The sequence below is a fragment of the Stegodyphus dumicola genome, chromosome X1 (assembly GCF_044657685.1).
Source record: "Stegodyphus dumicola isolate Sdum_Otavi_A_Nest chromosome X1, ASM4465768v1".
NCBI classification, from domain to species: domain Eukaryota; kingdom Metazoa; phylum Arthropoda; class Arachnida; order Araneae; family Eresidae; genus Stegodyphus; species Stegodyphus dumicola.
In genome coordinates this window covers 163,808,264-163,820,314 of record NC_140780.1, presented here as the reverse complement: position 1 = coordinate 163,820,314, position 12,051 = coordinate 163,808,264, and positions in this window count along the sequence as shown.

Here is a 12,051-nt window from a genome sequence, read left to right as displayed (position 1 = left end):
GGAATAAAATTACTTTTTATTATGCACTTTTTCTGATTTAGTTCAAGTGCAATATGGCAACACTTTTAAAAAAGCGTAAACTACATACACACCGATAAAGTCTCGTGATCTGCAATATCACGTACGCTTAGCAGAAGAAGTTCTTTATTCAAATTTCACGTTATATCCATTCGCACAGTGCCAGCTGCTTGGGTTTTAAAAGGCAATGTGTTACGTTTCGAATCAATCGGACTGAAAGTTTATGTGCAATGTCTCCTTCTTTAGTCGAGCGTGCATTACTGGTCAGATTCTTTTACCTCAACCAGTGCCACGCGTCAGCCGCTCTTCGTGCTTTTAGAACGCACAAAAAAATGCATAAAGGTAACGGTCCTGCATCAGTTAATGGGCTAAGAGCAATGGTTGCGACGTTTGAGAAAACAGGTTCTCTGACGGTTCAGTCAGGCAGACGACGAAAACCTGTACCACAGCATACAATCGAAGCAGTTGCCACGGCGATTGTCGACAGAGGACCAGACAATATTGCTGCCACCTCTAGCGCTCGTGGAGTAGCTCGGATTATGGATATGCCTTACAGTACGGTATGGAAAATCTTACGAAAGATTATAAACGTCTATCCGTACAAGATCAGCCGTGTACAGGAGTTACTGTACCCCGACCATGATAAGCGATTGACTTTTGCTCTCACCTTTCTTCCCAGAATGGAGGCGGATGATGCTTGGCCGTGGAAAATCTTATGGGGAGACGAAGCCCACTTTTACCTGAATGGAACTGTGAATACCCAGAACTGCCGAATTTGGGATGACAAATCAGCACATGCAGTCACAGCAATTCCGTTAAATTCACCAAAGGTGGTTTGGTGTGTGTTCACAGCGGAATTTATCGTAGATACAATCTTCTATGAGAACTTTACTCCGACAGGACCGGAAACCTGTTCTCTTAAACAAATATTGCCACATGTTGAACAGCTTTGTCATTCCGGCACTTCAGCAAAGATAATGCCTGGGGGAAATCATTTTCATCCAAGATGGAGCCCCTCCACACGTTGTTGTACGAGTGCAACAGATGCTACGACAGAAATCCACAACAGAAAGAGTCATTAGCCGCTACTTTCCAACTGCATGGCCACCTCGGTCGCCTGATCTTACCCCATGCGATTTCTGGCTATGGGGTTACTTTAAGTCCAAGGTCTATCAAAGAGTGGTCCAGGACCTGGCTACGTTGAATGATAACATATCACGGACTGTACGGAAGATTCCTGCAGACATGTTACTTTCTGCTGTTGTGCATACTGTGCACAAAATGCAATATATGATCCAAAACAACGGCAGCCACATTGAACCTCATTTGAATGCAAAATAAAAGGTAATTTCCGTATTGATTTGCATTTGTTAACACTCTATTTTCTATTACACAGCACCAAATATTTCCCTAGCGGTGACTTGTGGATCTAATTTGTTTTTTTTTCGCGGAATCCTTCGCCCACCAGCGGCCGAGCGGTAAAGTCGCTAAACACTGGTAGTTCGGTCCGAGGTTCGAATCCCGCGAACGGGCTGGCTGCATGGGTGTTTTCGTGGTTTTCCCCATGTGTAACGTGTATACGAGCCAGTTTCCCTTAGAAAGTCCTCCACGAAGGCATCCCTCCACTTAGGCAGATAGCCCTAGTGTGCTTTGCCATAATTAAATACACCACACACCACCGCGGAATCCTTCGTCCCCCATCTTGTTTAATCTTCCTACAAAATGTGGCGTCATTCTCGCAAATATATCGCGCTACAGAACACTGTGAGCACTGCCAGTTTAATTATGGCCACCCGGTATATTTTAAAGGTAAAAGTAGTAGGTGACCAACGGCGATTGTCAGCCGCCAGTTTGTGACGTCACGATCTCGTAGTTGGGCTTCTGTTTAAGGTGTTGGTACTAGCCATCTAAGGCAAAGGATGAAACTCCAAATGCTGCGATATCTTACTTTTGAGCAGCTTTGTCATCTCAGAATGGAAAAGTTTAGAAACCAAAAAGATAAGTGAAAACTTTCTTTGTTTGCTTATTTTGCATTAAAAGTTCAATTTATGTCATGTTGTTTAAAGTTGCTAAATGCTGTTTAAAGCAAAAAATTCAATTCGCAAGCTTGCTAGAATTTAGTTTGTAAATATATTTTTGAGAATTCGCAAGTTGCGAGAAACTAGTTGTGAATATTTTTAATCGGAAAGACTTGAATTAATAGTGAAAATTTTTAACTTAAAATTTTAGGAAAAGTTTGTAAATTGTGTATAACAACTATAACTAATGATGTAAAATGGATTTTAAAATGTTAAATGTGAAATAATGTTGTATTGAAAGTGAAAATTTTAAATGCCAGTTGTAGAAGTACCTTAAAAAGTTAAACGTGTACAAATGTAAACTTTGGTCAAAATGCAAGTGCACAAAATCTTGTTTAAATGAATGATTCGAAAGAAAGTACAGAATGAATGTGTTTAAAGTTAGCCTCTCCAGCCAATACTTTACAAGTTTAAATCAAGCTCTCTTTTAGCACATTAAGTGCAGTTTTGTATTTAGAGAGTTTTCCGAGGTCTGGAATGCCAAGTTTTAATAAACTGCAGATGATGGTTAGTGGTAGCGTGTATTCGCGGTAACACAACAACGACACGCTTAGCTCATTCAGAACAAATATCTGGAGAGCGTGTGTGTGGGGGGGGGGGAGTTAAAGATATGTGTGAATGAAAGTTGTTGGAGAGCCAAAGAATTCCAAAAAAGTGTATTTGTAAGGGAAATGTTTGTAAAAGACATACTCATACTGTTTCCTTCCAGATAATTTGGAAAGACCAAGACGAAATAGCGTATTCCAACTCAAGAAGCAGATGATTGTACCCAATCAAATTGAAAAAATTATTTTTCTTAGTTTTAGTCCAGCTTTAGATTTTTGTAAAGTTGGCCCTAAACAGAAAATTTAATGATAACATTAATTGAAGAATGCAGAAAGGTTTAAATATTCAAGTTTAAGAAATTTTATAGAATTTACTCTCTTAAACAAGGTCGTTGTGAGACCTTATTCTTCGAGTAGTTAAATTCTGGTGGGGAAAGATGTAAGGTTTATCCTAAGTTTCGAACAGTAAATTTTAGTTAAAGCTACTTTCCTGTCCTTCCTAATTTCAGCCTACAATTTCCTACCAGAATGTGTTTTTAGAATCACGTTTAATGCAAATGACTAAGAGTGGCATTTAAGTCGATGTGTCACTGACTTCGAGGGAGAGCCTCACAGTTTCTGACAAGCGCGCGTTCGCCTTTTGGCTACGTCTCTCTGTGAGCTGTACGATCGGCGGTATTTCAGGTCCTTGATAGCTTGTTCGATATTTAGGGGCCAACTACATAGAATTTTGATAGCTTCGCCTACAGCTTTTTTTAAGCGTTAGATAAGCTTTATTTCTTATTACTTTGAGTTCAAGCCCAAGTCAAGGCTTTGCTGTACGTTCTGCGAAAGAAGCCAACTGTTAAATTCTTATTTTCAGAAATAAAGGGTAATTAACCCTTCTTAAGTTTACGACTCTGTTCCCGAACTAAAGCGATAATTCGCTTATCTGTTCACGAGGTTCCTACACATTTAGCCATGGAGGTAGGAAAGGAAGGAGGGGCCAGTCGGCACTAGAAGTGAAGCACTACTTTGAAAGTTGGGTCACCAGATGGGGTGTTCTTTGTTTACATTCAGAAGCTCGCTTGACACGGTTCTGATAGTATTTCGACACACGACAGTTTCATACAAATCGAAAAAGGGACACTTTCGCATGAAAGAAACATTCATAGTGTGATGGATAATAGCAATTTGTATAGTTTAGTGACATTTACGCAAAAATCACATCTTGGTTATTTTTCGATAACTAACAACAGCGCGATTTTGATTATGAATTTGTTTTATAAAATTCTAAGCTATGGAACTACAAAAATATAGATTTTAAGAAAAATGTTATGCTTAAAGAATGAAAAATACCTTACGGTACATTTAAAATTGTATACGTCTTTCGATACCCTTGATAGAGTATTCGCTACTTTTATTTTATTTTACAAACGCCAAAATGTTTTAAATAAAACAAATTTTTCACATCCATATATTATTGTTGCATATTATTGCAAAAAGCATGTATCTGCCTTTGAAAAAATACATAAATATTCATTAAATTATTTATAAATGTATATGAAATGAAGAATTTATTCACTTATAAACAACAGTGAAAGTACTGTGAAGAAATCAAATTATTAAATGTATCTAATTTATAATGATTATAAATGTTATCTAAATATATAATAACTTTAATATTGAATTGTAAACATAAATTGAAATCCTGTTGACAAATACGTTATAAAATTATTTAAGCAAGAATTGTTCGTATTGGAAAGCAATCTGTTAAAAGGTATTGTAAAGCAAATGCTATGAGATGTGCACTTAAGAACGTAATAAAGAGTTTTGGAATATGTATTGTTGAAATGAAGGGTAAAAAAAATCTGATAAGTATAATTAAAAGAATTATTCCCTTTACATTTTATAATAACTCAGTTACAAGTTTTAAATAATACTTAAAAAAAAAAAAAAAAAAACTTATTTTATTCCCTTTCAGAAATGTTCAGAGAAAGTCAAGTACTATTTAAAGTATTTCGCTAATTCCTAATAATTCTCTAATTTAAAATGAACTGAATAGAGCATTAATTATAAACTAACTTACATTTTTCGATTTAAAAGATGCCTCAGAAGCCAAAAAATCATGTCATATTTAAGAAAGTATTTTAGGAAGAAGCTCTATAAATAGAAAAGAAATAATGCATAATTTTAATATTAATAATACAATTACACTTTGATCTTAATTTTTGTACCTTAACCGAATCAAATCGAATTACCTTAATTTTTTTTCCTAATGTAATTAACGAAAACTTGTGAAAATATTTCATTCAAATTAAACCATTCTGAGAAAACTGTCCTGTGAAAAGTATAGTATTTAATTCCGTTCAGAATGAAATGTTGTTTAAAAATAATGTTGTTTTCATATAGTTAGGACTCTGAAGTGTTGTAGAAAAAGAAAATATATACATTTATATGTATATTTACGACGTAATTACAAAATATTTACATCCGAACGCGTCAAATCCCATTGAACTCAATGGTAAATGACCCAATGTTTTGGTCACCACGTAGGGATCGCCGGTGCTTCAAAGCAGGGTACGGGAGAAACTTGTTTAGAGAAACTCCATGTTACTTCCTACCTCCATGCATTTAGCTGTTAGATAAAAGGATGGAACCCCCCAACCTTTTCCATTTATAGAGATAAAACTGCTGTCGTAAAATGTTGCATCTTGTTTCAAATTTATGTAACTAGACATACGTACATAGCTAGGAACAATAGTTAAAAAAAATGCCCTAAATTAACTTCTTCAAACACCAATCTATATCAGGTATCCCTGTTAAAGAAATGAACATTAATATATGTATTTCGCCCATAAGCGTTTCCATGCAGACTACACATGAAACTATTACAAAAAGATGAGAAGGAAATGAATCATAACACTGACTGGCAATTTGCCTGTCATTCAAATCCACTGATGGTCTCACAGATTCATGCAGTATACCACGTTACAGGGTCTTATTCCTGAAGATTAATCCTCATTTATAACGGTTTAAAAATACACATGAAAATTTAATACCATAAAAATTTACAGTGATGCATAAAATTCCAATAATAATAGGTTTTCATTTTTAATACATCTCCACTCCAATAGTGGTTTACACACACGGAAAATCTACCTGCGCTAAAGACAAAATTATGAAAACATGTTTACCTACTATGTTAAACTTCAGCTTGAATTTGACCCTTAAATCATCTTTAGGTAATTCTCAGGCTTAAGACCGTTTTACTGCGTCTTACAATACAACGTACACTGCTCAAAAAAAAAAAAAAAAAAAAAAAAAAAAAAAAAAAATGGGACAGTCCTATATCTCCCGATCTACTGGGCCGATTGACAAAATTCAAATTGCGTTCTTCATGTCTCGAAAGCGCGACTTAGGATATATATTAGATTTATATATAGCACTATTCTAACATAGGTATTTTGACACAAAATCGGACATTTTCTGAAATAACATACCAATTTTTTTACATATTTCGATTCTACGACTCAAATTACGCCTAAATATGAAATTTTGTAAAATTTGGAGCGAAATTTACGGAGAAATTCACAAATTTATGTTGGCACTTATTTTGTCAGTTTGCGCCAAGAATACTTCACTTGGCGAACTTCTTAATATATGGCAACCTAGTTTCCTTAGGAAAAAAAGTCACCATCGTTCCTTTTTTCCAAATAATATTCTTTATATTATATTTTTAATTATAACTTATTATTTTAAGTAATTTTTTCTTTTTCGAATTTCATTTTAATTGTTTAATTTGCACGTTTTTTTTTTTTTTTTTTTTTTTTTTTTTTCGAATAACTGTTTTAAAAATTTCTATTTACCTATTCGAACTGCGTAAATAAAGGTGCAGCGTTTATATTTTTTTCAAATAGTTTTCTTTATATATATTTTTCGTCATATCTATTATTTTAGGTCATTTTTAAATTTTTATACTTTTATTTTAATTGTTTGTGTTGCATTGTCCTTCAGATAATTGTTTTAAAATTTTCTATTCATTCCTTCGAACTGAGCATTTTAAATATATTTATTAATATCAATTTTCCAGAATTTGATTTTATTTATTTGAACTGCGTTTTTTTCGGAAGAATACTTTGTAACCCAGACTACGATGCGTTTGAAAACTGCATACTATATTAAAAGAGAAAATACAGTAAAGCACAGTTTTACACGCCTTTCAATGTTCCGTTCAGAAAAAAAAAAAAAAAAATATATATATATATATAAATAAGAGAGATGTATAATCGTGTGTGTGTGTGTGTGTATTTAATTACGGCAAAGCACACTAGGGCTATCTGCCTAGGGGAAGGGATGCCTTTCGTGGAGGACTTTCTAAGGGAAACTGGCTCGTATACACGTTACACATGGGGAAAACCACGAAAACGCACATGCAGCCAGCCCGTTCGCGGGATTCGAACCTCGGACCGAACTACCAGTGTTCAGCGACTTTACCGCTCGGCCGCTGGTGGGCAGACGTATAATCGATATTTTAACATAGGATGACTTGCATACACTGCTTTAAACAGTTTTATCATTGTGCCCATTGCTTTACACAATTTTATCCTACATTTGGTTTCTTAAAATGTTATTCATATTTTAGTCAAATATTTTATTTTTGAAATCGCAAGAATCAAATATAAGATTGAAGAGTTTTAAATTAAAAAAAAATACGGATACTAAATTTTACGAAAAAATTTATATTTCTTCTCTGTTTCTTTAAGCATTCTGAAAGTATATTGAAAAGTATCCAACTTTTCGAAACATTTTGGTATTTCTGACAATCATTTTAAATAAAGTTATCGCCTTCCATTTCATAAAGGCCCACAAACGGCCGAGCGGTAAAGTTGCTGAACACTGGTAGTTCACTCCGGGGTTCGAACCCCGGTAAACGGGCTGGTTGCATGGGCGTTATCGTGGATTTTCTCATGTGTACCGCGTATGACAGCTGGTTTCCCTTAGAAAGTTCTTCACGAAGTATTTCGTCAGAGCTTTTATCAGTCTTTAGAGGCTAAACATTTTGAAGCTATGAGATGAAAGGAAAGACTGGTTTCATTAAAAGGTTTTGGTTTATTTTATTATGACAAAGCACACTACGGCTATCTGCCTAAGGGGAGGGATGCCTCCCTGGAGGACTTTCTAAGGGAAACTGGCTCGCATGCACGTTACACATGGGGAAAACCACGAAAACGCCCATGCGGCCAGCCCGTTCGCGGGATTCGAACCTCGGACCGAACTACCAGTGTTCAGCGACTTTACCGCTCGGCCGCTGTTTCATCAGGAAGGGAAAAAAAACATCTTTAAGTGACATCCACATACATCACTGGATAAACTCCTGAATCTTCAAATAATTCGACTGAGGAAATCACGGGATTCACCATTTATGATACGATATGATGTTTTATAACGTAATTTACAGAACCATATAGTTTAAAACCAGTCGCTCTTCACTTTAATCTGCAATGATATCGTTTTGTCTTTTCTGTTAACACAAGCTCAATTGATGGTATTTGCTGGTGTACTCGTCCAAGTGTTTTCTCTTTGAACACCTAAATTCTTTGAAGTATCCTGAAAGTATATTCGAAAGCGTCCAACTTTTTGAACATTTTGGTACGTCTGACAGCCAAATTTCCCTGCAAATTTTTGCTTACTTTTCTCCCTAATTTTCTTCTTTCCTTCTACAGTTATTTTCAGTGCTCAAACAAGAAAATTAAGATTTTTCGACTGCTAGACTTCCATACATTTTGCATTCTTGTCAATTTTTTAAAATATAAATTATATGAATTGCGTTTCAGCTAAAGACAGCTTTTCATTTTCTAGTCATTTTAGCTATAAATAAAGTTTAAAGCGAAGTCCAAAGGATAAATATTTTAATTAAAAGATTTTTTCTAAATGACAAAGAAATAAAACAGTCCAGCAGGGTTTATTCTGTACCACAGAGTAACCCGATTCTTATATCGGCTGAAACAATCTAAATCATATTAAAGATCATGTTTTTTTATACAATCTATAACGCGAGAGAAAAGTTAGCTTCTTAAAACATGCTTTCTAAGAGGATTAATATAAAAATTTATATTTATATATATATTTTTTAAAGTTGGGACTTGAACCAAACTGTCAGACTTTTAAAGCTTATTTTACATGGTGGTTATTATTAAAGTTTCACTTTGAAATGGTCATAAAAGGAAAACTACCAGACCAAATGTTATCAAACTTGGGAATCGTGTAAAGGAGGTTATGAGAATTTATTTTCGGCGGAAAAAAAAAAAAAAAAGAGTTCAAAAACTCGCCATCAGAGGAAAAATGGCGCTGTATACAATATTGTTAAATAAAATAAGACACGAAAACATCTGTTTGAAATGTGTTTAATATTTTCCGAAACGTGTTACAAAGCATGTTCAATGTAGCGACAAGCATTTTCCGAAAGCAAGTTAAATCATGTTACTGCCTTCTCAACAGCAGCTCTTAGCATATCAGGTTTGGTTTTGGTTTGGTTTATTAGATTACGGCAAAGCACTCGAGGGCTATCTGCCTTAAGGGAGGGATGCCTTCGTGGAGGACTTTTTAAGGGAAACTGGCTCGTATACACGTTACACATAGCATATCAGGAGGAATGTTATCAGTGTATCACATTTTTCATTTCTGCCAAATTGTTTAGATTATCACCATAAACAGTGCTTTTGAGATAACCTCATAGACAAAAGTCACAGAGGTTGAGGTCTGGTGGGAAGAGGGGAAGTGTTGGTCTATAAGACGTTCATTCGTGAAATGTTGCCTAAGTAACTATGCGACGCTCTTGAGGTGGTGCCCAGCCCTGCATAAAAATCGTAGTATCTAAAATGCCACGTTACTGCAGTTCATGTATCACGAAACATTTTAATATTGGCTCTAAGTGAGCTGCAATCGCAGTGGTCCAGCTGTCGACTGCTCTTAAAAAAAAAAAATGGTTCAGTTATAAAACTAGCTGTCATTCAACAGTAAACGGTGTGAAATGACTGTTATGCAATCGAATGCAGTAGGAGAATGCAATGGAATTAGATAGATAACATGAGAGATTTCTTTGGCCCAAATCGATTAAAAGCGTTTTGAATCAGTATCTTCATGTTTTAGTACCGAATTCAGGCTTAAAAAATTACAAATTAGCGATCTGTAAGAAAACGATTTCCAGATTGTACGCACTTGTGAGAGTGATTTGCGATTTCACATTTTCTAATCGCTAATTCGTGGTTTTCACGGACGAAATTCTTACTTACAGGGATGGCGCACTCGACATTTATCGAAGTTAACGTCTTTAAATGGTAATTTGCCTACTTCAAAGTTTCTTAAGGGTATACAACATATTAAACCCGTTTAACAAAAGGTTAAGTTAGATTCCGACCAATATTTCGTTTAACAATATTGCATACAGCGCCATTTCCCCCCTGGTGGTGAGGTTTCGAATTTCCTTTTTTTCGCGGAAAATAAATTCCCATGACCTCCTTTACACGATTTCCAAGTTTGATAACACTTGATCCGGTAGTTTTCCTTTTATGACCGTTTCAATGTGGAACTTTAATTATAACCACTCTGTATATTATTAAATTTTAATTTGAAGCTATGCGTTATATGTCTACCATGCGTAAAATTTTCGCTTTTATGGAAAAATAAAAAATCGAAGCAAATATACTTAGTATAATGGACCAAAACTGAAAACATTTCCCCTCCCTCCGAAAATAAAATATTGAAATTTCGAACTTGAATTTACTGGGTTATCGAAATATTTAATTTGACTTATCTTCTAAGTCCTAGTTCCGACAACAATTCCGTCAAAAATTCCGAATTACTTAAGCTAAAGTAAAAGATTTAGTATATATTCACTGTATGTTAATAAAGTAATCAGAGTGTAATAAAAATAGATTATAGAATTTACGCTGATGTAACTTTTTGTCTGACTGCACAGCATGTAATGGAAGAGAAGGTTTGTAGAGATCTGTTTTTGACATGCCTCTAAAAGTAGATCTCATATTAATTTTGTCTCTTCAATGTCAAAAAACTTTCCTTTGAGAGGCAACTTTAGTTTTTGAGAAAGAAAAAAAATCAGAAGAAGATAAATTTGAAGAACATGCAGGACGATTGAATATACATACTTATTTTCCGAACACAAGCGTTTCTCCGACTGGTTATTGAATAATGAAAAGATGCATTGTCATGCAATACAAAACATTTGGAATACGTTTTCTGGCTGAATAACGTAAGATTAAAAGTCATCTGCTTAATTCACATCCATTTACAAGTCAACTACTCGGGCAATTGCAGAATCGTTTTGATCCTGTGCTTGTAAGACAAACCTAATATCACTGGATTTAAACACTTCTTTAATCTTCCGAGAACGTTCCTTCTTTAGCTCATATTCCAAGAATATTAAGTGAATACAATTATTTCCAAAGAAATTGAATATTCATTTGCACTACGGCTTGGTAGTTTACTAACGAGTTAACAAAACTTAAATTCTGCTTTTTGTGTCAAAGAATACAACAATATTTTAAATATTTACAAATAAAATATTTAATTGGAGATTTAATTGGAGCCTCATCAGTTGCCTAGCATTTGAAAAAGAAAAGATTGTTAAATACTAATTGTTTGCTGCTCAGTCTAACCCAGGCTGCATGGTTGGTTTTCGTAGTTTTTTAGGTTCTCTTTACAAAGATTCTCTATGAAAGCATCTTAATCAAATAGCTCCCATGTTCTTTCTATATCCAAATAACCAACTAACCTAGTTTAAGCGCTATTTCCAAGTGAAGTTACTAGTAAAATCCGAATACTCATTAAAAATCATGTAGCTAGCCAATTGGGAGTAACATGAAAGATATGGAACCAATAATTGAAATGTTGTTACGGTACGCTGTTTCTTAACTTAGATGGTCATTCCTTAATTAAATAGCCCACCAACGGCCGAGCGGTAAAGAAGCTGAACACTGGTAGTTCAGTTCGAGTTTCGAATCCCGCGAACGGGCTGGCCGCATGGGCGGTTTCGTGGGTTTCCCCATGTGTAACGTGTATACGAGCCAGTTTCCCTTAGAAAGTCCTCCACGAAGGCATCCCTCCCTTTAGGCAGATAGCCCTCGTGTGCTTTGCCATAATTAAATAATCCAATCCAATCCTTAATTAAATATAATTGATTTGTAAATTCTACTAGAATTGACGGTAAGAATTGAAGTGGAAATAAGTAATATGGTGTGCAATCTTGATTAATATAAAATTAAAAATATTTGCATAGAAAAATGTTTGCATTCAGACAGAAAGTTTCTTGAAATATTTTCAATTACTTTATAAGAAGGATTTATTAATAACCGTAATAATTACTTATTATATTACAGATGATTAGGATTCAGTTCTTGACAATTACATTC